The sequence below is a fragment of the Saimiri boliviensis genome, chromosome 8 (genome assembly GCF_048565385.1).
Source record: "Saimiri boliviensis isolate mSaiBol1 chromosome 8, mSaiBol1.pri, whole genome shotgun sequence".
NCBI lineage: Eukaryota > Metazoa > Chordata > Mammalia > Primates > Cebidae > Saimiri > Saimiri boliviensis.
The window spans coordinates 80,107,015-80,134,408 of NC_133456.1; the positions used below are offsets into that span (position 1 = coordinate 80,107,015).

At 36.8% G+C, this 27,394-nt stretch overlaps 1 protein-coding gene across 1 annotated transcript in view; it reads left to right on the top strand.

Annotated features, from left to right (window-relative positions):
- Positions 1-4,861, top strand: part of CCDC50 (coiled-coil domain containing 50) — a 441,292-nt gene extending 436,431 nt beyond the window's left edge. The window contains exon 18 of the transcript XR_012518864.1: positions 1,741-4,861. The gene's annotated coding sequence lies outside the window, so the exon portion shown is untranslated. The remainder of the gene's footprint in view (positions 1-1,740) is intronic.
- Positions 4,862-27,394: the final 22,533 nt, after the last annotated feature.

Genomic DNA, 27,394 nt, shown 5'->3' on the forward strand with positions numbered 1-27,394 from the left:
AATTGGAAAGTGACTTTGGAACTGGGTAACAGGCAGAGGTTGGAATAGTTTTGAAAGATCAGAAGGAGACAGAAAAATGTGGGAAAGTTTGGAACTTCCTAGAGATTTGGAGAGCTCAGAAGACAGGAAGGTATGGGAAAGTTTCAAACTTCCTAAAGACTTGTTGATGGCTTTGACAAAAAATGCCAGTAGTGAAATAAACAATAAGGTCCGGGCTGAAGGGGTCTCAGATGGAGAATTTATTGGGAACTGGAATAGAGATGATTCATCCTATGCCTTACCAAAGAGATTAGCAGTATTTTGCCCCTGCCCTAGAGATCTGTGGAACTTTGAACTGAGAGAGATAATTTAGGGATCTGATGCAAGAAATTTCTGAGTGGCAAGTCATTCAGGAGGAAGCAGAGCATAAAAGTTTGGAAAATTTGTGACCTGACAATGTGGTAGCAAAGAATATCCCATTCTGGGGGGTGAAATTCAAGCCCAAGCATGCTGCAGAAATTTGTGTAAGTAATGAGGAGCTGAATGTTAATCACCAAGACAATGGGAAAATGTCCCTAGGGCATGTCAGATACCTTTGTGTCAGCCCTTCATATCACAGGCCCAGAAGTATAAGAGGAAAAAATGGTTTTGTGGGTCTGGCCCAGGGCCCTTCTGCTGTGTGCAGCCTCGGAACTTGGTGCCCTGCATCCCAACTACTCTCACTGTGGCTAAAAGGGGTCAAGGAACAGCTTGGGCCATGGCTTCAGAGGTTCCAAGCCCAAGCCTTGGCAGTTCCTACATGATGTTTAGCCTGTGGGTGCACAGAACTCAAGAACTGAAGTTAGGGAACCTCCACCTAAATATCAGAGAATGTAGGGAGATGCCTGGATGCCCAGGCAGAAGTCTGCTGCAGGGGAGAAGCACTCATAGATAACCTCTGCTAGGGCAGTGCAGAAGGGAAATGTGAGGTCAGAGCACCCACATAGAGTCCCCACTGGGAGGTTACCTGATGGAACTGTGAGAAGAGGGCCATTATCCTCCAGACCCCAGAATGGTAGATCCACCAACAGCTTTCATTCATGCATCTGGAAAAGCCACAGGCACTCAATGCCAGCCTATGAAAGCAGTTGGAAGGGGGGGGGGCTGTACCCTGTAAAGCCACAGTGGTGGGGCTGCCTAAGGCTGTGGGAGCCCACCTCTTGCATCAGTGTGACCTGGATGTGAGACATGGAGTCAAAGGAGATTTTTCAGAGCTTTAAGATTTAATTACTTGTTGGATTTCAGACTTTCAGGGACCCTATAGCCCCTTTGATTTGGCCAATTTCTCCCATTTGGAATGGGTGTATTTGCCCAATGCCTATACCTCCATTGCATCTGGGAGGTAACTAGTTTGCTTTTGATTTTACAGAATCATAGGTGGAAAGGACTTGCCCTGTTTCAGATGAAACTTTAAACTTGGACTTTTGAGTTAATGCTAGAAAGAGTTAAGTCTTTGGGGTACTTTTGGAAGGGCATAATTGTATTTTGAAATGTGAAGACCTGAGATTTGGGAGGTGCCAGGGACAGAATGATATGGTTTGGCTCCGTATCCTGATCTAAATCTCATCTTGGATTGTAGTCCTCATAATCCCCACATGTCATAGCAGGCACCTGGTGGGAGTTAATTGAATCATGGAGCCAGTTACCTTCATGCTATTCTCATGATAGTGAGTTCTCATGAGATCTGATGGTTTTATAAGTGGCTTTTCTCCCTTTTCTCAGCACTTCCGTCTCTCTTGCTACCTTGTGAAGACGGATTCGTCTGCTTCGCCTTCCACCATGATTACACATTTCCTGAAGCATTCCCAGCCACGTGAAACTGTGAGTCAATTAAACCTTTTTCCTTTATAAATTATCCAATTTCAAGTATTTCTTCATAGAAGCCTGAGAAGTAACTATTAGGCTGCTGCAAAGGTAATTGTAGTTTTTGCCATTTTTTTTTAAAGTAATGGTAAAACCTGCAATTACTTCCACACCAACCTAATAATACACATACTATCCAGACTTCTCGGTTTTCAAAAGTTTCTCTGTTGTAAACACTCCAATGATAGTATAATCTCTTTGCTATTTTCCTTTTAGAAATTTATTTGCCAAAAGCCGTAACACAAAAGAAGATAGAAATAATTGGTGCTTAACTGATTTACAGTTATGTCAGAGGCAATCATAGCATGGTGAAGACCTCATAAGGATAGAATCGTATCAGTAATGTTTATATCTCTGTGAATTATTATGAAGCTTTAGTGTCTCTATTTCTCTACTGAAGTGTGTGTACAGTACCTAGTGTTTCCTCCTAACTACTTGAGCTTGTCCAACCTGCGGCGTACAGGCCATATGCAGCCCAGGGCAGCTTTGAATGTGGCCCAACACAAATTTAGAAATTTTCTTAAAACATGAGATTTAAATTTTTTTTTTTTTTTTTTTTTAGCTCATCAGCTATTGTTAGTGTTAGTGCATTTCATGTGTGGCCAAAGACAATTCTTCTTCCAATGTGGCCCCGGGAAACCAAAAGATTAGATACTCCAGACAAGTGATTGAATATAAAACACTATTAAAAAGGTTCTTCATTTAACACTCTAGACAGGAGGACAATTTATTGCTAAAATTTTCAGTTTACCAATTTTATATTATAGGCACTTTGTCAAAGTTCACATATTTTTAAGATTTTACAAAGCAGTTGTATGTTAAATAAAATTCAGAAATCAAATAGAATATTAATATCTCACTTAGCTTTGTCAGTGACTTATTTATGGGTCTGTATATATATGTATGTGTGTATGTATATATACACATAAAGCTAAGTGAGTTATTAACATTTGGAAAATATATATATTATGTATATATTTTGTATGTATACATGCATACATACATATGAATCTCTTAGGAAATATCCTTTGTATTCTGTATTATGAGATGAATGTCACAGATTTTTACCAAGGAGTCATTTGTTTTTGAATCACATCTACATGGACAAAGTTTTGTGAAAAGCCGTCTGTTTGTTTATATATTCATTCATATACTTATTTAATAAATTGTGTACAAGTAAAAGAGGTACTGGGATGGCAGGGGCAAGGAAATTATAGTTTCTGCCTTTAAGAAGTTCATTCTAAGAGTGAAGTCATGTAAACATAAACAACTGAAAGAAATGTGTTAACTACTCTGCTGCAAGTACTCTATTGATGAATACCATACCAACTAACTCTAATTTCTACTCACTCATTAGTTCTAACTCACTGTGCTTCCTCCTGGTCTTTAGATAAATTCAGCATGCTCTCACCTCAGGAACTGTATTAGAAAACTTAGGTCCAAATTACAAAAAGATAAGACCCTATAGGCCTTGAGGATTTTTAAGAAAATTGAGATATATCACTACTGAGAAAATAATCAGGTCAAAGTAAAAATTCTATGTTATGGAGTTAAAAAAGCTTGGGATTTAGAATCCGAAAACCTAGATTTCCATTTTGGGCAGGACAAATCTCAAGCTTTAGTTTTCTAGTCTATAAAGCTAGGCTTTCTTTCCTCATCTGTAAAATTTGAAAGGGATGCACCCAAGAATTTCTAAAGCCTTTTGTGAAATATGGTAAGTTTTATACGAGTTCATTTCAGGAGATAAACTGAGCTAGAAAGAGAGCTCAGCTGCTGGGTACCGGAGTAGCTAATTAAAGAAGCAATCCAAAATTAAAATAATAATTAAGCTTTAATCACTTATTGTGATTATGTAAGTAATAAGAGTTCAAACCCCAGAGAAAGCGCCAGCTTCCTCTGGTTTCATTATCCTCTGGGGACAGGCAAACTTATTGAAGGTCAGGTAAGTCAGCACAGATGTGGAGGTGGTTTCACTGTTGAAGGAACCCCAAACAAAAAACTCTAGCAGATTTATGGGCACTCGTGTGTAGGAAGGACAAGGAGGAAGGGCCAGCAGTGAAAAGTACTGAGTACTGAGTCAGAGTGGGGAAAGGTGTCCTCAAGTGTTCTCATTCCTCCTCTCATAAGGAATCCTCAGCAGAGGCGCTTAAAAAAGGCCTCTACTAAAGGCTTCAGGTAAAGAAACCCAGGAATGAAGGTGCCAGAGCTGTAAATCCAAACATGAGATGAACATGGCAAACTGGGGGACCTGAGTCTTTGACTGCAGCTCCCTTCAGAGACTGCCACGGATTGGCTGTACACCAAGTCTGGCATGCAGAGGACAGGTTTTGCCCCTGAGGCCGCTGAAGTAAAGCATTCGTAACTGCGTACAGTCGTGGCTGAAAAAGCCACACAGCTTTGTAACTGGAAGCCAGACTTCACAGTTCACGTGACATTATGTAGACATTTCACCTCAGGGTTGAGAAACACGTAAGATTGATCTTCATTATTTACAGATTCTGTATTTGTGAATCCATCCACTTGCTAAAATTTCTAAGTCCCAAATCAGTACTTAAGACACTTTCATTGTCTTTCATGGACATGTACAGAGCAGCCAAAATTTTGAGTTACTTAATGTGCACGTACCCAGCTAAGATCTAACAATCTAATATTCTGCATTCTAGTTTTGACACTCCTACTACAGACAAGTATCTTTCTCGTGTTCTACTTAGTGACATGCTTTTTGCGTTTTTGTGCTTTATTGGTTATTTTGCCATTTAAAATGACCCTCAAGTGTACTTATTGACTGTTTCTAAACACAAGAGGGATGTGTTTTGCCTGGTGAAGAAAATACATGTTAAATAATCTTCATTCAGATTGTGAGTTACAATGCTGTTGTGCATGAGAAAAATGGTACTAAATCAACAATATCTATTAAGTGGGATGTCTTTAAAGAGTGACACACATAAAACAAGGTTATTTGTTGATCAATTAACAAAAATATTGTGCACAAGAACTTAACTCTGTATTTCTCCTAGGAGCAGTGGTTCAATAAATGCTAATTCAGTTACCAGGGTGACTTTATAGAATATAACTACTATGAATAATGAGAATTGACTGTATATGCATAGTCAAGGTATTTTATTATAATAGCAAGGTATTTTATTATAATAGGTGCTGTGATGCCTTAAACTAGAACTGAAAAAAACATACAGTAGATATTTTTATTATTTTTGGTTGTCCCTGTTGCACTTCTTCCTTTAGAAAGAGCAGTCTAGCTTATTGGTGTTGTATTTCTCCTTAGAAGTTTGGATGTTGAATAGAGGAATAAAGGTAACAAAAAGTGGTTATATGCAAAAACAGAAAACTGAATACTGCATGTTCTCACTTGTAAGTGTGATCTAAACATTGGGTACACATAGATATAAAGATGGGAACAATAGATGCTGGAGGAAACTCAAGTAGGGAGGTAGGGAGAGGGATGAGGGCTGTAAAACTACCTATTAAGTACTCTGCTCACTACCTTGGTGACAGGATCAATTGTACCCCACACCTCAGCATCTCTCAATATGCCATGTAACAGGCTTGCACATGTAAACCCGAATCTAAAATAAAATTTGAAACTTTAAAAAAATGGTAAGTGATTACTTCAGTACATTTTTATACGTCAAAAAAAGAGAAAGTTGTTAGAGATTGTTTACTCTGGTTATGGGATGGTATAAGATTGTTTCTGTTATTTAGACTCTTGGATGAGCTGTGGTTCTGTTTCTTTCTGAGGCTTAATTTTGTCATTAAACATCATTGACTTTGGTGTCTAAGTTAGCCAGAATTTATGTTGCTAAAAAGAAAAGATATAAACAGAAAATGGCAATAAAGGGTGAGTTGCAAGTAGTAGACTCTGGGAAATGTGAAGTGCTTTGAAATGGTATTCTGGATAAAACGTTGTATGAGGCAATATCTCTTTTTCCTATTCCACAGTAGAAATCTACCACTCTATAGTATGCAATAGCAAAATAGCTATTATGTAAGTAATCATTTGTGGACTCTGAATCATAAGCTTGCTAAGATCAGGTTCAGGATCTGAAACCCTGAAGATCATATCATGAAAGAAATGAAGGAAAGTATAAATTTTATGGTATAATTTGTTAATTATTACAAGTAGATTTCTTCCCACAATGAGTTCATAGAAATCTTATATTTATCATCCATAAATTTTATTCTTTTCCTACTCACATTTAAGTTTGTAATTTATCAGGTATTGACTTTTGCATACTGTGTAACACAAGTGTTCCAATTTTTTTCTTTAAAATGCACACGTCAGTGCATTTACTGAAATGCCTATCTTGTTTCTACCGAACAGCAATGTTGTCTCTGACATAAATTAAGATTTATGTATTTGTGTTCCTTTTTTGTGGTCTATAGTCTAATTGTCTTTATTTTCTATACCTGCAATTCACATAATTATTTTTTCTCTTCCTTCTTTTGTGTAAACTAAATAATTTTACTGTTTCACCTTTTTTTCTGATACTGATAAATTTTGCACTGTATTCCAATTTCCTTAGAAAATTATGTCACATTTTAATATGTATAATTTTTTTTTGTATTTGTGTCCTCATGGGACTTATATTTTAGTGGTTTAGGAACAGATCCTACACAATATTTTAAAAGATACATTAGGTAGTGTATTAGTCATCAGTTGCCACAACAATGCTGCATTACAAACAACACAAATCACCAATGGCAGATAACAATATGCTTATGTGTCTGGGTTAGCTAGGTGGCACTGCTAACCTTGGCCAAGCTCATGTATGTATCTAAGGTGGACTCTTCTCCTCTCTCATCCTCTCCTTAGGACCAGTAGACTCACCTAGAAATGTCCTTATGGCAATGCAGAGGCAAGCAAGCTTGTGTCATATCTGCTAATAGCTCCTTGGCTATAGAGCAACACATGGTTATGCTAATATTGAGAGGCAATTCAAGTCACCCATCCATAATGGGAGAGCATAGTAAAGTTAGATTGCAAAGGTTATAGATATAGGGAAGGATGATGAATTAGTATCATCATTATAATTTTATTGCTACTATTTTTCATATTCTTCCAACATGAAATATATGCTTACCCCTAATCTGGGATCACCAGAAGCCTCACGCAATCATGGCATCAGCCATCAAGTTTAGAATCTCACAATGAGGATGCAGGTCAGAATGCGGTTCTCCTTAATCCAGAAACATACCGATAGAGTGGGAGCACTGTCATCTCGGACAAACACCACCACTTTAAATTCCAGCTCCCTTTCTAGCCTCACACATTTCAAGGAAATCACTTCTCTTCTAACTACAAGCAGCCAGAAAGAGCAGATAGTAACACAGATAAGAGAGCCTGGGTACAGAGGGAGGTAGGGGGAAAGTCTCCTGGGTAAATGCCAACTTCACCCTCATACAATGAGCCCAGTAAAACAGTGGACTTCAATAGGCACTTTCCTCATCCTTCAGGTACACTAAGATAGGGAAGCTAAAAGCAGACTCGGGGGACATGCCTGTAGCCACAAAAAATATATATGGAAACAGACACACAACTGTCCCTCCAAGATAAGCACAACAAAGAGACACAGAGCAGTCCAAGCCTCTAATAAACTCTCCCACCCTGAATCCTTAAAAACTCAAGTCTGTAAGAGAGTATGCCTCTGACCTAACTCTGCTAGAAGGCACCTCTCAGGTTTGTTTTCTTTAAAATAAATCTGATCTGACTGTTGAGCCACCTTTTCATGTTTCTTTTCTCTTTGAATCTTTTTTATGTTTTTAAATTATAATTTAAGGTCTGGGATACATGTGCAGAATATGCAGCTTTGTTACATAGGAATATATGTGCCGTGGTGGTTTGCTGCACCTATCAACCCATCATCTACATTAGGTATTTCTCCTAATGCTATCCCTCTGCTAGTCCTTCCGCCTCGCAACAGGCCCCGGTGTGTAATGTTTCCCTCCTTGTGTCCATGTGTTCTCATTGTTCAACTCCCACATATGAGTGAGAATATGTGGTGTTTGGTTTTCTGTTCCTGTGTTAGTTTGCTGTGAATGATGGTTTTCAGCTTCATTTATGTCCCTGAAAAGGGACGTAAACTCATCCTTTTTTTTTTTTTTTTTTTTTTTTTTTTTGAGACAGTCTCACTCTGTCACCCAGGCTGGAGTGCAATGGTGTGATCTCAGCTCACTGCAACATTCATGTTCCAGGTTCATGCAATTCTCCTGCCTCAGCCTCCTGAGTAGCTGGGAATACAGGCATGTGCCACCACACCTGGCTAATTTTTTTGTATTAGTAGAGTCAGGGTTTCACTGTGTTAGCCAGGACAATCTCAATCTCCTGACATCGTGATCCATCCACCTCAGTCTCCCAAAGTCCTGGGGTTACAAGTGTGAGCCACCACACCTGGCCTCTAATCCTTTTTTTTTTTTTTTTTTTTTTTTTTTTTTTTTTTTTTTTTTTGAGACGGAGTTTCGCTCTTGTTACCCAGGCTGGAGTGCAATGGCGCTATCTCGGCTCACCGCAACCTCCGCCTCCTGGGCTCAGGCAATTCTCCTGCCTCAGCCTCCTGAGTAGCTGGAATTACAGGCACGTGCCACCATGCCCAGCTAATTTTTTTGTATTTTTAGTAGAGACGTGGTTTCACCATGTTGACCAGGATGGTCTCGATCTCTCGACCTTGTGATCCATCCGCCTCGGCCCCCCAAAGTGCTGGGATTACAGGCTTGAGCCACTGCGCCCGGCTCTAATCCTTTTTTAATAGCTAAGTAGTATTCCATGGTGTATATGTGCCATATTTTCTTTATCCATCTATCACTGATGGGCATTTGGGTTGGTTCCAAGTGTTTGTTATTGGGAACAATGCTACAATAAACATACATGTGTATGTGTCTTTATAGTAGAATGATTTATAATCCTTTGGGTATATACCCAGTAATGGGATTGCTGGGTCAAATGGTATTTCTGGTTCAGGATCCTTGAGGTATTGCCACACTGTCTTCCACAATGGTTGAACTAATTTACACTCACCAGCAGTGTATAAGCATTTCTATTTCTCCACATCCTCTCCAGCATCTGCTGTTTCCTGACTTTTTAATGATCACCATTCTAACTGGCATGAGATGGTGTCTCATTGTGGTTTTGATTTGCATTTCTCTACTGACCAGTGATGATGAGCATTTCTTATGTCTGTTGGCTACATAAATGTCTTGTTTTGAGAAGTGTTTGTTCATATCCTTTGCCCACTTTTTGATGGGGTTCTTTGCGTTATCCTTGTAACTTTGTTTAAGTTCTTTGCAGATTTTTGGACATTAGCCCTTTGTCAGATGGATAGTTTGCAAAATTTTTCTCCCATTCTATAGGTTGCCTGTTCACTCTTATATTTTCTTTTGCTGTCCAGGAGCTCCTTAGTTGAATTAGACCTCATTTGTCAATTTTGGCTTTTGTTGCCATTGCTTTTGGTGTTTTAGTCATGAAGTCTTTGCCCATGCCTATGTCCTGAATGGTATTGTCTAGGTTTTCTTCTAGGGTTTTATGGTTTTAGGTCTTACATTTAAGTCTTTAATCTATTTTGAGTTAAGTTTTGTGTGAGGTTTAAGGAATGAGTCAAGTTTCAGTTTTCTGCATATGGCTAGCCAGTTTTCCCAACATCATTTATTAAGGAGGGAATCATTTCGCCATTGCTTGTTTTTGTCAGGTTTGTCACAGATTAGATATTAGTACATGTGTGGCATTATTTCTGAAGCCTCTGTTCGGTTCCATTTGTCTATATATCTGTTTTGGTACCATTACCATGCTGTCTTGGTTACTGTAGCCTTGTAGTATAGTGAAGTCAGGTAGTGTGATGCCTGCAGCTTTGTTCTTTTTGCTCAGTTTTGTCTTGGCTCTACAGGCTCTTTTTTGGTTTCATATGAAATTTAAAGTAGTTTTTTTCTAATTCTGTGAAGAAAGTCAATTGTAGATTGATGGGCAAAGCATTTAATCTATAAATTATTTTGGGCAGTATGGCCATGGAATGTTTTTTATTTGTTTGTGTCCTCTCTTATTTCCTTAAGCAGTGGTTTGTCGTTCTCTTTGAAGAATTCCTTCACATCTCTTGTAAGTTGTATTCCTAGGTATTTAATTCTCTTTGTAGCAATTGTGAATGAGAGTTCACTCATTATTTGGCTCTCTGTTTGTCTGTTACTGGTGTATAGAAATGCTTGTAGTTTTTGCACATTGATTTTGTATCCTGAGACTTTGTTGAAGTTGCTTATCAGCTTAAGGAGATTTTAGGCTGAGAGCATGGGGCTTCCTAAATATACAATCATGTCATCTGCAAACAGACAATTTGACCCCCTCGAGTGGTACCAATTTACTGTGTTAGTCTGTACTCATGTTACTGATAAAGACATACCCGAGACTGGGTAATTTATAAAGGAAAGAGATTTAATGGACTCACAGTTCCACATGGCTGGGGAGGCCTCACAATTACGGCAAAAGGCATGAAGGAGTAAGTAACATCTTATGTGTATAGCAGCAGGTAAAGGAAAGGAACTTGTGCAGGGGAAGTCCTCTTTATAAAACTATCAGATCTCATGAGATTTACTATCCCAAGTACAGCATGAGAGAGACCCAACCATGATTCAGTTACCTCCCACTGGGTCCCTCCTACAACATGTGAGAATTGTAGGAGCTACAGTTCAAGATGAGATTTGAGTCAGGACACAGCCAAACCATATCAGGCACAAAAAGGGATCATATATTTATTTTAGCTGGAATGAAGGACTCTGATGATTCTAAAGAGAAAGGTTTGCAGCTATGAGATGAAGGCAAATAAGAGTATGCCTGGAACTTATCTAATCTTTAAGACTACTCCTTTATATACCATTCTCAAGGGTAAAGTTTAATAGAAACTGCTACATATTTACTTGTGTGATCAAACAGCCAGATTCCTCAGAAAAGATTTGGTGCATCAGAGTGGAGATAAATTACCCTGACTAAAGGAAGGGAACATGGAAGAAAGCATGGAAAAGAGGCTGTGGAAAAATAAATACCAGTTCTTTCTGTAGGATCAGTTACAGAAAGAACTATAGCAATTTCCTTCTTTACCTACTCAAATTTATTTGCCTATTTTCAATGCTTTCTCAAATTTTTATTCATATAATATATATGAACAAATAAGCAATAGGCTTTCTAATATTTTAGAGTATGAGTCAGCATTCTGAACAAACTAGGGGAAGAGTAAACATCCAAAAAATATCCAGAATATTAAGCAAAAATAAATCATGAAGCTGCTTGTTTTCTCTTGAAGAAAGATTGCAGGAGTTTACAGACAGACATGAAAGTTGTATTTTGTTAGACAGTAATTATTTGAAGGATCCTGTATTCACTGGACAAAAGACTTGTAGATTTGGTGTAACAAAAATTATTAGACTGGTAATTTGTTAAATTTTTCCTGTCCTGTATCCATTTCTCTCTCTCTCTTTTTTTTTTTTTTTTTTTTTTTTTGTTAAATAATAGCACCATATTTTTGAGGGGGTAAGATAAAGGACATTATCTCCTATTGGGTGCAACCTTGAAAGGCAGTTAATAAGTTGGCCTGCTCTTTCCTAGCCAAAAATTGACCCCGTTATCCAATTAACCAATTAAGTAAATTAACACATCTCTAGGAATTTGCGATTGTCAGCAGAGTGACACAAAAAAATAAAAATGGCTAAGCCTCATTTATTCTACATGTAATATCCTGATAAGATAGTATATCAGTTCCTGCTACTTCTATCTCTAGAACTAACTAATCTCTAAATTAGAATTTTTAGACTTCCTTTTGATTCTGTGAACATCTATGCTTATAATAATTTTTTTTTTACTGCTTAACTTAGCCAGTTTTCATGGTTTGTCAAAAAAAAAAATCTAATTTATTAAGCAACAGATGTTTTGAACAGTCATGTCTTTTTAGTATACTGCTTATGAAGACATATTGACAACTTCATGCATATTCCATTATACTTTTCTAGATACAAATATTTTCTGGTCCTGATATCACATTGGCAAGGATATCTTGGAAATCAGAATTCAGCTTTAAAATACATTCAAGATTATTTACTTAAACAATTGTTTCTTCAAATATTTTTCTTAAATGAATTGAAGAGAAATAAATCATTCCACCTCCTTGCCTCTCCCCCCACAAAAATATGAATTGTGAAAACTTTTTACCAACTATACACAGTTGCCTAATAACTAGAAACAAGTAGAAAGATGGACAACTTTAACATGAGAAAACCTTCTTTCTATAGGATTTGCAACTAAATATATGTGAATGTAGACAACAAACCCACCAGCGAAACTCAGACCTCCACTTTGGATTTCCTTTTACTCATCTCTAAGGGAGTTAATATTAGTCATGCAAATGTTTTTAAAATTCTGAAATAAATATTTGAATAGTTTCAGTGATAAAGAGGAAATATTTTTAAAGCCAACATTAAACTCAGGCGTTTATAATAGATATTTAATAGAGAAATAATGCTTAAAGATATTAACATGCATTTCTAGACTTATTTCTAGGTATAGAAATATCCTATATTTCTAGTAGATATATATTTGAGCAACAAACAAAAATTTTTAAGTAATATAAAATAGGATTTAGCAAAATTAATGAGAGTGCAAATGAGAATACAAACTAAAATTGGAAAATGGTCTTCCAAAGCACACAAAAGACATCTGGCAATTAAAAATAATGAGGAACAACATGTTTATCAGATTGGTTTTTGCAAAAGATTAGTAAGCTTTGTAGCTTAATTTCTTTACTCAACTCTGAATTAGTAAACACATGGAAGCTTTTATAAATCTGTATTTGGAATTATTTCCCATTAGTTTCAATTCTAATTTTAATCAATTTGCTATATATTTTATTTACTTTTTAAATTTAAAAGTGTTGGCATGCTTTTATAAAGCCAGAAGGCATTTATTTGGTGTTTATTGATAGTTAATGGTATCTGTTTAGAGGTGTTTATTTTTTCCTGTACAGGCCTCCTATAATATCTGTAAGTTTTTTAAAAAGATAACTAAATACACTTTCTGTTAACTTGACTTTAATTGGGGTTTCTTAGACCTTGCCTTGTCCTCTTTTGGTTTCAAACAGTGAAACTACCTGTAGTATCACAAATATAGAGCATATTAGTGGGATAAAATAAATTATTTGATAAAGAATTAAGTAATCAGATTCAAATTCAGTGAATTTTTAAATTTTGTTTTATGTGTACTATAGTTTCATAATTTTTAGTTTCTTTTCAGATTTTCTATCCTCCTTTTATTTAAATTTTTGGTTTGTTCATTTATCTTTTTTTTTTTAACTTTCTCCATATTTTTCTTTAGTATTTTAGCATCTTGAAGAAAGTTGTTTTAAATCTTTGTCTAGTTGATCCACTACCAGGTTGTTGTTTTTTTTTTTTTTTTTTTTTTTTTTTTTGTTTTTTGTTTTTTTTTTTTTTTTTTATTGCATTTTAGGTTTTTGGGGTACATGTGATGAACATGCAAGATTGTTGCATAGGTACACACATGGCAGTGTGCTTTGCTGCCTTCCATCCCCTCACCTGTATCTGTCATTTCTCCCCATGCTGTCTCTTCCCACCTCCTCACCCCCCGCCCCTCCCCCATTTCCCCCCAACAGACCCCAGTGTGTAGTGCTCCCCTCCCTGTGTCCATGTGTTCTCATTGTTCAACACCCGCCTATGAGCGAGAATATACGGTGTTTGATTTTCTGCTCTTGTGTCAGTTTGCTGAGAATGATGGTTTCCAGGTTCATCCATGTCCCTATAAAGGACGTGAACTCATCGTTTTTGATGGCTGCATAATATTCCATGGTGTATATGTACCACATTTTCCCTATCCAGTCTATCATTCTACTACCAGGTTGTTTTTGTGTGTGTGTGTGTGTGGGGACAGTTTCAGGACTTTTTTTTCCCATTGAATTGGCCATTGTTTACCATTTTGCAGTATGCTCTGTGACATTTGTGTTGCAAACTAGTCATCTGAAACTAATAGAGTGGTAATTCTGAAAGTTAGATTCTCCTCCTATTCCAGAGCTTTTTTTTTCAACTATTGTAAACTACCTCTGTGCAAAGGATCAGACTAAAATTTAAACTTAACATAGTCCACAAAAATTGTCCTAATCTCATTAGAGAGATTGACATGCAAATCCAAGAAATACAGAGAAACCCAGACAGATACTATACAAGATGAACATCCCCAAGATACATAGTCATCAGAGTCACCAAAGTCAATGCAAAAGAAAAAGTGAAGGAGAAATAAAGTTTTACTCATAAAAGCAAATGCAGAGGGAATACATTTCAAATAGACACTATCAAACAACTACACAATCAAGTAACAACCAGCTGATAACATGACAGAATCAAAATTCCACACATCAATATTAACCTTGAATGTGAATGAGCTAAATGCCTCACTTAAAAGACACAGCATGGCAAAATGGATACAAAGACAAAACCCAACAACCTGTTGTCTTCAAGAGACCTAAATCACATGTAATAACACCTACAGACCAAACGAAAGGATAGAAAAGATTTACCATGCAAACAGAAAACAAAAAAGAGCAGGGGTCACTATTCTTATATTCACTATTCTTATATGAGATAAAAACAGATTTAAAACCAATAAAAATTAAGAAAGACCAGGCATGGTGGCTCACACCTTTAATCCCAACACATTGGCAGGCTGAGGTTGGAGGATTGCTTGAGCCCAGGAGTTCACTCAGGAGGGTGAGCTGAAAAGATTGCTTGAGGCTGGGAGTTTGAGGCTGCAGTGATCATGCCACTGCACTCCAGCCTATGTAACAGAGTAAGACCCTATTTGAAAAAAATATAAGGACAATGAAGGTCTTTACATAATGATAAAGAGTATAATCCACCAAGCAGCCTTAACTCCTCTAAATATGTGCATATTCAACATTGGAACACGTAGACCAGGCGTCCCCAAACTGCGGCCCCCTGAGGCCGTTTATCCAGCCCCCTGCTGCACTTCAGGAAGGGGCACCTCTTTCATTGGTGGTCAGTGAGAGGAGCACAGTATGTGGTGGCCCTCCAACGGTCTGAGGGACAGTGAACTGGCCCCCTGTGTAAAAAGTTTGGGGACGCCTGACGTGGACTCATAAAGCAAGTTCTTCTTGGCTTACGAAAGACTTAGACAGCTACACAATAATAATAAGAGTCTCCAATATTGCATTTACAGCATTACAAAGATTATAGAGATAGAACACTAACAAAGGAACTCTGAACTTAAATGCTTCACTTGTCCAGTTGGATCTAATGGACATCTACAAAAGACTCCACTCAACATACACAGTATACACATTCCTCTCATATGCACACAGGATATATTTTAAGATGAGCTCATATGCTTGATCATAAAGCAAGCCTCAATAAATTCAAAAAAATCAAAATTATACCAGCACACTCTTGGCCCACTGTGCAATATAAATAGAAATCAATGTAAATATAAAGAAAATCTCTCACAACTACACAATACATGAAAATTAAACAAATAGCTCCTGGAAAACTTCCAGCCAACATCAAAATTGAGGCAGAAATCAAAACATTCTTTTAAATTAATAAAAATAGAAACACAATTTACTGGGATGCAGGTGAAGCAGTGTTAAGACAAAAGTTTATAGTCCTAAATGGCCTTATCAAAAAGTTAGGAAGATCTCAAATTGAACATCTAACTCGATAACCAAATTAATTAGACAAAATAAATACAAACCAACTCCAAAGCTACCAGAAGAAAAGAAATAACTAAAATTAGAGAAGAGCTAAATAAAATTAATATGCCAAAATCCATACGAAAGATCAATGAAATTCAAAGTTGATTTCTCAAAAATAGATTGATAGATCACTAGCTACATTAACAAAGAAAAGAAGATTCATATAAGTGCAATCAGAAACAACAAAGGTAATACTGCAACTGATCCCACAGAAATACAAATGTTTCTCAGAGACTACTCTGAAAAATTTATGCACAAAAATTAGACAACCTAGAGGAGATGAGTAAATTCCTGGAAGTACAACATCTCACCAGATTGAATCTGGAAGAAACTGAAACCCTGAATAAACCAATATAAACTTCAGAAATTGATTCAGGAATAAAAAACATACCAACCAAAAAAAGTCATGGACCAGATGGATGCACAGCTGAATTCTACCAGCCATATAACATATAAAGATGAATCGATACAAGTCCTACTGAAACTATTCCAAAAAACCAAGGATTTAGGGTTTCTGCCTAACTCATTCTATGAACCAAGCATCAGCCTGATACCAAAACCTGGCAGAAACATAATGATTAAAGAAAACCAGGTCAATATTCATGGTGAACATAGACGCAGAAATCCTCAACAAAATGTTAGCAAACCAAATCCAGTAACACAGCAAAAAGCTAATACATCATGCTCAAGGAGACTTTATTTCTGGGATACTAGGGTGATTTATATGCATTTCTTGTTATGCAAATCAAGAAATGGGATGTACTACATAAACAGAATTAAAAGCAAAAACCATGTTAATAATCTCAATAGATATAGAAAAAGTTTTCAATAAAATCTAAAATCCTGTCATAAAAACCTCAAGAAACTAGGCATCATAGGGACATATCTCAAAGTAAAAAGAGACTTCTATCATAAACCCACAGCCAACATCATACTGAATTGGCACAAGAATGAATAATCCCCCTTGAGAACTGGAATAAGACAAGGATGCCTACTCTCACCACTCTTATACAGCATTATAATAGAAGTCCTAACCAGAGCAGCCAAAAGAAAGACATAAAAGACATCCAAATAGGAAAAGATGTCAAAGTATCTCCATTCACTGACAATATGGTTTTGTACTTAGAAAATCATAGACTTTGGCAAAAGGCTGCTACAATTGATACATGACTTTAATAAAGTTTCAGTATTAATGTGTACAAAAATCAGTAGCATCTTCTTTTTTGGGGGGTGGGGGGAGAGGGAGGGCCGCAAAGAGAAAGAGAGAGGGAGAGAGAGAACAGGAGTCTTGCTCTATTGCCCAGGCTGGAATGCAATCTAAAATTAGGTATTAAAAACCTCTTTTATGCCGATAATTGTACTTGACAGCTGAGACAGGTAGGAATAAGGGGAAATAACAAACAGCCAACCAATATTTCATTTAAATCTGGAAATACTATGCAAATACTGAAGAGTGATTTACTTCCATTTATGTGGTCACTTTCAAAATAGGTGTAATGTGATACTGAAAAAAAAATGTATGTTCTGTGGACCCGGGGTGAAGAATTCTATAAATATTCACTGAGTTTACTTGTTCCAGGTCTAAGTTCAAATCATAAATGTCCCTGTTAATTTTCTATCTCATTGATCCATTGACTATTAACAATGGGGTGTCAAAATCTCTTGCTATTATTGTGCAGGAGTCCAAGACTCTTTATAAGTCATTAAGAACTTGTCTTATGTATCTGGGTGCTCCTATATTGAGTGCATATATATATTTATGATCATTGACTCCTGTTACATTGATCCTTTTACCATTACGTAATGTCCTTCTTTGTTTCTTTTAGTCTTTGTTACTGTTAAAGTCTATTTTGTCAGAGATGAAACTTACAACTACTGGGTTTTTTTGGTTGTTGTTTTTTTGTTTTTGTTTTTGTTTTGCTCTCCATTTAATTGTTGAGTCTTCCTCCAACCTTCTGTTTTGAGTCTTTGTGTGTCCTTGCTTATAATATGGATCTGGATACATCGTGCCAATGGGTTTTGACTTTTTATTCAATTTGTGTGTCTGTGTCTTTGACTAGGGCATTTAATTCATTTAAATTTAGGATTAGTATTGATATTTGTGAGTTTAATATTGTCATCTAATGCTGGTTGGCTATTTTACACATTAGTTGATATAGATTCTTCATTATGAAGATACTCTACCTTTTGGTAAGTTTTTGGGATGAGTGATACTGGTTGTTCCTTTCTGTGTAGTGCTTCTTTCAGAAGCTCTTGTAAAGCAGGCCTGGTGGTGATGAAATCTCTGAGTGCTTGCTTGTTCATGAAAAATTTTATTTTTCCTTCATTTATGAAGCTTAGTTTGGCTGGATATGAGATTCTGGGTTGAAAATTCATTGCTTTGAGGATATTGAATATTGACCCTTACTCTCTCCTAGTTTGTAGGGTTTCTGCTGAGAGATCTGCTGTGAGTCTGATAGGCTTTCCTTTATGGGTAACCTGACCTTTCTCTCTAGCTGCCCTTAGAATTTTATCCTTTATTTCAGCCCTGGTGAATCTAACATTTATGTGTTGTGGGGTTGCTCTTCTTGAGGAATATCTTTGTGGTGTTCTCTGTATTACCTGGAGTTGAGTATTGTCCTGTCTTACTAGGTTAGGAAAGTTTTCCTGAATAATGTCCTGAAAAATATTTTCCAGCTTGGATTCATTCTCTTCATGACATTCAGGTACACCTATCAAATGTAAATTAGGTCTTTTCACATAGACCCATATTTCCTTGAGAATTTGTTCATTCCTTTTTACTTTTTCTTCTCTAATCTTGTCTTCTCATTTCATTTCATTAAGTTGGTCTTCAACCTCTGATATCCTTTCTTCTGCTTGATCAATTCGAGTGTTAAAACCTGTGCATACTTCATGGCGTTCTCCTATTTTATTATTCAGTTCCATTAATTCACCTGTATTCCTCTCTAAATTGTCTATTCTTGTTAGGATTTCATCAAACCTTTTTTCAAGGTTCTTAGTTTCTTTAGATTGGGCTAGAACATGTCCTTTTAACTCACAGAAGTTTCTTATTATCCACCTTCTGAAGCCTAATTCTGTTACTGGAACACACTCATTCTCCATCAGTCCTCGTTCCCCTGTTGATGAGGAACTGTAATCCCCTGTAGAGTGAGAGACATTCTGATTTTGAGTATTCTCAGCCTTTTTACGCTGTTTTTTTTTTTTCCATCATTGTAAATTTATCCACCTGTCATCTTTGTAATTACCAACATTCAAATTAGGTCTCTGAGTGGACGTCCAACTTGTTGATTCCCAGCGCCAAAATCTGAGCAACCCACTGCTCTGGCCAAAACAGCTGTGTTAAATTTGTGGTGCTTTTCTGCCCGGGAATCTCCCATCTGGCTCCTTCTTGAGTCCCTTTTTCAATCACAGAATAGGCGACTGCCTTCCTGGAGCTCCAAACGTCGACTAAAAGGGGACCCAGTCCCATTTACTCTGCACCAAGAACTGCCACACCGGGGTGCCCGCAAAACCACTGCACCAGCCACAAGAGTCTCCCTGGTGACCCGTGGGGCTCCTCCACTGGGAATCTCCTGATCCATGAGCAATAAAAATTTGTCTGAAAGTGTAGCATCCTCTCATTCTCTGCCCTTTCACTGGGAGCTACAATCCTGAGCTGCTAGTAATTAGCCATCTTGGATATCTCTCTTCTGGTAGCATTTTCATATGCCAACAATATCCAAGTTGAGAGTGAAATCAGCAGCACAATTCCATTTACAACAGCCACAAACAAAATGAAATACCTTGGAATACAGCTAACAAAAAAGGTGAAAGATCTCTATAAGGAGGCCTACAAAACATGTCTGAAAGAAATCAGAGATAAAAACAAGTAATGAAAAAACAGTCCATGCTCATGATTGAAATAATCAATATTATTAAAATGGCCATACTGCCTAATGTAATTTATGGATTCAATGATATTTCTATCAAACTACTGATTTTGTTTTTACAGAATTAGAGACAAACTATTCTAAAATTCATAAGGATGGAAAAAAGAGCTCAAATAGCCAAAGCAATTCTAAGCAAAAAGAGCAAAGCCAGAGTTATCACACTACCCAACTTTAGGCTATGCTATAAGGCCACAGCAACTAAAACAGTATGATAGTGGTGCAAAACCAAACACATAAAACAATGGAATAGAAGAGAAAACTAAGAAATGATGCCTTATGCTTATAGCCATCTAAACTTCAACAATGCTGGCAAAAACAAGCAAGGAGGAAAGGGCTCCCAATTCAACAAATGGTGCTGGGATAACTGGCTAACCATATGCTGAAGACTGAAGCTAAACCTCTACATTTCACCATATATAAAAATTAACTCAAGGGGGATTAAGGATTTAAATGTAAGACCTCAAACTATAAAAATCCTAGAAGATAACCAAAGAAATACTCTTTTGACATTGAACTTAGCAAATAATTTTTGGCTCATCTTCAAAAGCAATTAGAACAAAAACAAAAATCGACAAGGGGAACTTAATTAAATTTAAAACTTCTGCACATTAAGAGAAACTATCAACAGGACAAACAGACAATGTAGACAACGGGAGAATCTATTCACAAGCTATGCATCAAATATAGTTCTAATATCCAGAATCTCTAGGAAATTTAAAAAGTTCAAGAAAAATAAAAAAACTCCATTAAAAATGGGCAAAGGACATGAATAGACACTTCTCAAAAGAGGCCATACAAGTGGCCAATGAACATATAAAATATCCTCAGCATCACTAATGATCAGATAAATGCCAATGAAAACCACAATGAGATACCATCTCATCCCAGTCAGAATGGGTATTCTTCAAAAGTCAGAAATCATAAGATGCTGGCAGGTCTATGCAGAAAAGGGAACACTTAAACACTGTTGGTGGGAATGTAAACTAGGTTAGTCACTATGGAAAGCAGTCAGGAGATTTTCCAAAGAATGTGACTGAGCTATAATTCAACCCATGGATCCTATTGCTGGATATATACCTGAAGGAAAATAAATTATTCTACCAAAAAATGCATGCACTTGTATGTTCATCACTGTGCTATTCACAATAGCAATTACATGAAAACAACTAAGGTGCCCATTTTTGGTAGACTAGCTAATGAAAATGTGGCGTGTGTGTGTGTATGTTTTATATATATATACACTCACATATATATATATACACACCATGAAATATTATGTATCCATAAAAAGAATGAAATCATATCCTTTGCAGCAACATGTGTATAGTTGAATGACATGATTCTAAGCGAATTAATGTAAAAACAGAAAACAAAATACCGTGTGTTCTGACCTATAAGTGAGAGCTAAATATTGAGTACACATGGACAAAAATATGGGGAAAATAGTAAGATCTACTAGCAGGGGAAGGGGAAAAGGGAGTGCAGATTTTTAAATGATCTATTGAGTACTATGCTCATGACCTGGGTGACAGGATTTGTGCCCTAAACCTCAGCATTACTCAATATTACCATGCAGCAAACCTGAACATGCACTCCCCTATCTAAAATAAAAGTTGAAATTATGGAAAAAGAAATACAACACTTTACAGTAAAATTCTGAGTTTCACATGTCAAAAAAAGAAAATTAATGGAAAGACGGGTACAGGCAGTTTTAAAGGAGCACTGTTTTGCTGTGTTAGTAAAGTTCATGTGCTATAAATTTAAATTATAGTTTTTTTTAGAAGATTAAATGGAATTACTTTGGTAATCACAAAGAAAATTATTGCAAAACAAACACCAAAAGCAGTAAGAAGAAAATGTAAATATTTCACTAGTTTTAAAAAATGAACTAATCTTAAGACTGTAATGCAACAAATAGGGAACAAAATTATCTGTAAAAGATATAGAAAGGAAATATCAAAATAACAGAAATCTCTTTTTATCAGTAATTATAAATGAGTAAAGTTCCCCGATCAAAAGACTGAGATTGGCAGAATAAATGAAAAAAAGTTAATCCAACTATAAGCTGTCTGCAAGAAACTTGCTTTAAACCCAAGGAAACAGGTTGAAATAAAAAGTGTGGAGAAGTATACTCCTTGCAAACAGTAACCAAAGGAGATAAGGAAAAATTCTATTGACGCTAGAAAAATAAATTTTATATCAGAGCTCACCACAGTGGCTTAAAGTACTCTGGGTCCTAAATAAATAGAAAGGTTGTCTAGGCCACAAAGACTGTAATTCCTGGACAAGTCCTGGTGCTATGCTGGGCTTGGAGACAGTGGTCTTCTGCAGCACATTACTTAGTGAGACATCAGCTGGAGTAGCCAAGGGAGTGCTTGCTTCACAGCTACCCTAACAATAGACAATGCAGCTCCACAACTGCAGGAGAAACTTCTTCCTGTTTTAGGAGAGGAGAAGGGAGAGTAAATATAACTTTAACTTGCAACTAGGATACCAGCTCAGTCACAAAAGAATAGGGAACAAAATTAGTTCTGTGACTTCTATTCCAGGTTGTAGCTCCCAGATGACAATACTAGACACACCCTGGGCTGAAAGGGAACTCACTACTTTGAAGAGAAGGAACCAATCTTAGCAGGGTTCATCACCTGCTTATTAAAGAGCCCTTGGGTCCTGAACAAACAGTAGCAGTATCCAGGCAATATTTGCAATGGGCATTGGGAGAGACTCCAAGCTATGCTGGCTTCAGATATGAGCCCATATATTCCTATCTGTGGTGTCTATGGAGAAAGACTCCTGGTTGAGGAAAGGAGAGGGAAGAGTAAACGGGACTATGTCTTGCAGCTTGGGTACCAGTGTGGCCATAGTGGAGGAAAATAGCATACAGGTTCCTAGGTCCCCAGTTCTAGGTTTTGACTCCTGAATGGTATTTCAGGACCTGCCCTGGGCCAGAGGGAAGCCCTTGCCATGAAGGGAGAGACCCAGGCCTGGCAGCATTTACCACAAGCTGACTGAAGAGCTCTTGAGCCTTGAGTGACTGTTGGTGGTAGCCAGGCTGTACTCATCAAGGGCCTGTAGCCGCAGGAAGAGACTCCTCTGCTTGAGAAAAGGGAAGGAAAGAGTGGGAAATACTTTGTTTTGTGACCTGACTGCCAGCTCAGCTGCAGTAAAATAAAGCACTGGGTAGAGTCCTAAGGTTCCCAACTACAGGTCCTGACTCCCAAATGGCATCTCTGGACCCACCTGAGGCAGGGGGAACTTGTCACCCTTAAGGGAAAATATAAGCCTGGCTGGATTTGCTACCTGCAGATTGTAGAGTCTTTGGGCCTTAAATAAACATAGGTAATAGCCAGGCGGTGGTCACCATGGGCTTTGGGCAACTCTCAGTCCTATGTTGACTTTGGATCTGACCCAGTACCGTTCTAGTGGTGGTGGCCACAGCGGGGCTTGTGTGACCTCTCCCCCAGCTCCAGACAGCTCAGTTAAGAGAGAGACTCTATTTGTTTCAGAGAAAGTAAGGGAAGAGAGCAAAAGAATCTACCTTGAAATCCAGGGAATTCTCCTTCATCTTAACCAAGACCACTAAAGCAACACCTCTATGAGTCTGAAAGAGGCAGTGTTGATGGGCTTGGGGTGCCCCCAAATGCAGATGTGGCAGCAGTGGCAAAAGATACAGCTTACAACATCTAAGTCCCTTGAATACTTGGAACGTCTTCCAAAGAAAGATAGATACAAACAAGCTAAGACTGACAAAATTATAATACATACACAACTTTTCGGTGCCCACACACTAATGAACATTTACAAGCATCAAGAACATCCAGGAAAACATGGTCTCACCAAGTGAACTAAATAAGGCACCACTGACCAATTCAGAGAGAGATATATGACTTTTCAAACACAGAATTCAAAATAACTGGTTTGAGAAAGCATGATGAAATTCAAGGTAACACAGGGAAGGAATTCAGAATACTTTATATGTTTCACAAAAATATTGAAAAAATTAAGGAAGCAAAACTTCTGGAGATGAAAAATGCAATTAACATGCTAAAGAATGCATCCGTTTCTTACCAGCAGAATTGATCATGCAGAAGAAAGAATTAATAAGCTTGAAGACAGTCTATTTGAAAATATACAGTCAGAGGAGACAAAAGAAGAAAGAATTTTTAAAAAGAAGCATGTTTACAAGATCTAGAAAACAGCCTCAAAAGGGAAAATCTAAGTGTTATTGGCATTAAAAAAGGAAGTAGAGAGAGATAAGGTTAGAAAGTGTATTCAAAGAGATAATATCAGAAATTCCCAAACCTAGATATCGACATTCAAGGGCAAGAAAGTTATAGAAAAATGAGCAGATTTAACTCAAAAAATACTATCTCAAGGCAATTAATTATCAAACTCCCAAAGGCCAAAGATAAAGGATTTTTAAAGCACAAGATAAAAGAAACAACATACAATGGAGCTCCAGTATGTCTTGAAGCAGACTTTTCCATGGAAACGTTGCAGCCCAGGAGAGAGAGATATGACATACTTAAAGTGCTGATGGAAAAATAAAATCTTTTCCTAGAATAGTGTATCCTGTGAAAATATCCTTCAGCCCTGAAGGAGAAACAAAGACCTTCACAGACAAATGAAGCTGAGGAATTTCATTAACACCAGGCCTGCTCTATAAGAAATGCTAAAGGAAGTTCTTCAATCTGATTAAAAAAAAAAAAAAGACATTAATGAGCAATCATAAGTCATCTGAAAGTACAAAACTCACTGATAATAGACACAGAAAAACACTGAATATTATAACATTGTAAGTGTATTGTGTAAACTACTCTTTAATAGAAAGGCTAAATGAAGAATCAATGAAAAATCATAACTAAGATCACTTTTCAACATATAGATAGTACAATAAGACATAAAGATAAAAATATAAAAAGCAGAGGAATAAAGTGTAGGGTTTTTATTAATTTTCTTTTACCTGTTCATTTACATAATCAGTGTTAAGTTGTTATTGGCTTAAAATAAAGATTTAATAGATTGTATTCACAAGCTTTATGTTAACCTCAAATTAAAATCACACACACACACACACACACACACACACACACAAATGAATACACACACAAAGCCAGCAAGAAATTAAATCATAGAACCAGAGAAACTCACCTTCTGAAAGAAAGACAAGAAGAAAGGAAAAGACCACAAAACAACCAAAATACAAATAACAACAAAGCAGGTGTAAGCCCTTACTTATCAATAATAACATTGGATGTAAATGCATGAAACTCTCCAATCAAAAAGCGTAGAGTAGCTGAAGGAGTAAAAAAAATAAGAACCAATGATCTGTTGCCTACAGGAAATACATGTCACCTATAAAAATACATACAGACTGAAAGCAAAGGGATGGAAAAAAGATATTCCATGAAAATAGAAACCAAAACAGGGCAGGAATGGCTATTCTTATATCAGATAAAATAGATTTCAAGTCAAAAACTGTAAGAAGAGACAAAGATGATTATTATATAATGTTAAGATATCAGTTCAACTTGTGGATATAAGAGTTGTAAATATATGTGCATTCAGTGCTAGAGAAACAAGATATATTTCACAAATATTATTAGAGCTAAAGTGAGAGATAGGCCCCAATGCAATTATAGCTAGAGATTTCAACACCTTACTTTCCCCCATTCGTCATTATATAATAAAAATCCAACCTACAATGAGATATTATCTCACCCCAGTTCAAATGGCTTTTATCCAAAATAGGACAATAAAGAATGCTGACAGTGTGTTATCAACAGCAAATAATCATCAAGTCATTATTGGAAAATATTTTTATTACAATTAGTCAATGCCTCTTTATATTTTTTCAAGTGCTTACAATCTTTATAATTAATCAAACACTATTTCAATGAAAGTTTAGTGTCCTGTTAGTCCTGGTAATACAAAAAGACTGTACATGTAGATTGACACTAATGAAATTCTTTGCAATTGTAGTATAATAGAGGGAACAATTACTTGAATGTAGGTACCATCTTGAATTCCCAGATTGGATAAGTACCCTTTGTGAAGTGAGTATATGTCTCTTTCTAAATGTTTCCACATTTTGGGGGGTAAATAATTATAGTCATCTACCTATCTCAAGCAATATTGACAGATAATATGTTACCTACATTAGATTACATTTATATTATTTTTTATTACTATAAGTTCTGGGATACATGTGCAGAACATGCAGGCTTGCTTATTATTATAGCTATACACATGCCAGTGTGGTTTGCTGCACTCATCAACCTGTCATCTACATTAAGTATTTCTAATGTTATCTATCCCCTTGCCTCCCACCCCCCACCCCCCGGCAGCCCCGCGCATATGAAGTTCCCATCCCTGTGTCCATGTGTTCTCATTGTTCAACACCTACTTATGGGTGAGAACATGTGGTGGTTGGTTTTCTGTTCCTGTGTTAGTTTGCTAAGAATGATGGTTTCCAGCTTCACTGTCCTACAAAGGACATGAACTCATCCTTCTTTATGGCTGCATAGTATTCCATGATGTATATTTGCCACTTTTTATTTATCCAGTCTATCATTGATGGGCATTTGGGTTGGTTCCAAGTCTTTGCTATTGTGAATAGTGCTACAGTAAGCATATGTGTGCCCGTGTGTTTATAGTAGAATGATTTATAATCCTTTGGGTATATACTCAGTAATGGGATTGCTGGGTCAAACGGTATTTCTAGTTTTAGATTCTTGAGGAATCGCCACACTGTCTTCCATAATGGTCGAACTAATTTACACTCTCATCAACAGTGTAAAAGTGTTCCTATTTCTCCACACCGTCTCCAGCATCTGTTGTTTCCTGACTTTTTAATGATCACCATTCTAACTGGCATGAGATGGTATCTCATTGTGGTTTTGATTTGCATTTCTCTAATGACCAGTGATAATGAGCTTCTTTTCATGTGTTTGTTGGCTGCATAAATGTCTTCTTTTGAAAAGTATCTGTTCATATCCTTCACCCATGTTTTGTTTGTTGTTGTTGTTTTCCTGTAAATTTGTTTAAGTTTCTTGTAGATTCTGGATATTAGCCCTTTGTCAGATGGATAGATTGCAAAAATTTTCTCCCATTTTGTAGGTTGCCTGTTCACTCTGATGATACTTTTTCTTTTTCGTCTTTGTCTTCTTTGAGATGGAATTTTGCTCTGTTACCAGGCTGGAGTTCAGTGGCCCAGTCTTGGCTCACTGCAACTTCCACCTCCTGGGTTCAAGTGATTCTCCTGCCTCAGTCTCCTGAGTAGCTGGGACTACAGGCACCTGCTACCATGCTCAGCTAATTTTTGTATTTTTAGTAGAGACAGGGTTTCACCATGTTGGCCAGGATGGTCTTGATCTCTTGATCTTGTGATCCACCGGTCTTGGCCTCCCGAAGTGCTGTGATTACAGGCGTGAGCCACTGTGCCAAGCCAATAGTTTCTTTTGCTGTGCAGAAGCTCTTTAATTATATCCCATTTGTCAATTTTGGTTTTTTGTTGCCATTGCTTTGCCATAAGACTATTTTGATACTCTTTAATGGCTTGTATTATTAAATGTATTACTAACAGCTTTTACATTAAAAAAAGTATTAATAACTTTTACATACAAATTAAACCTTAAAAATACAGGCCACTAAAGAGTATCAAATAGTCTTACTGCAGGTTTGTTGTGAAAGATACCCTGCTAGTAGGAGTCAACAGATCTAGAATTCGACTTTGACACCTCATGTTAAACAGCTCTTTGGCAAATCAGGAAAATAATTTTCAGGTTTTTTTAAATTTTACTTTAAGATCTCTTTAAAAATTTGTAT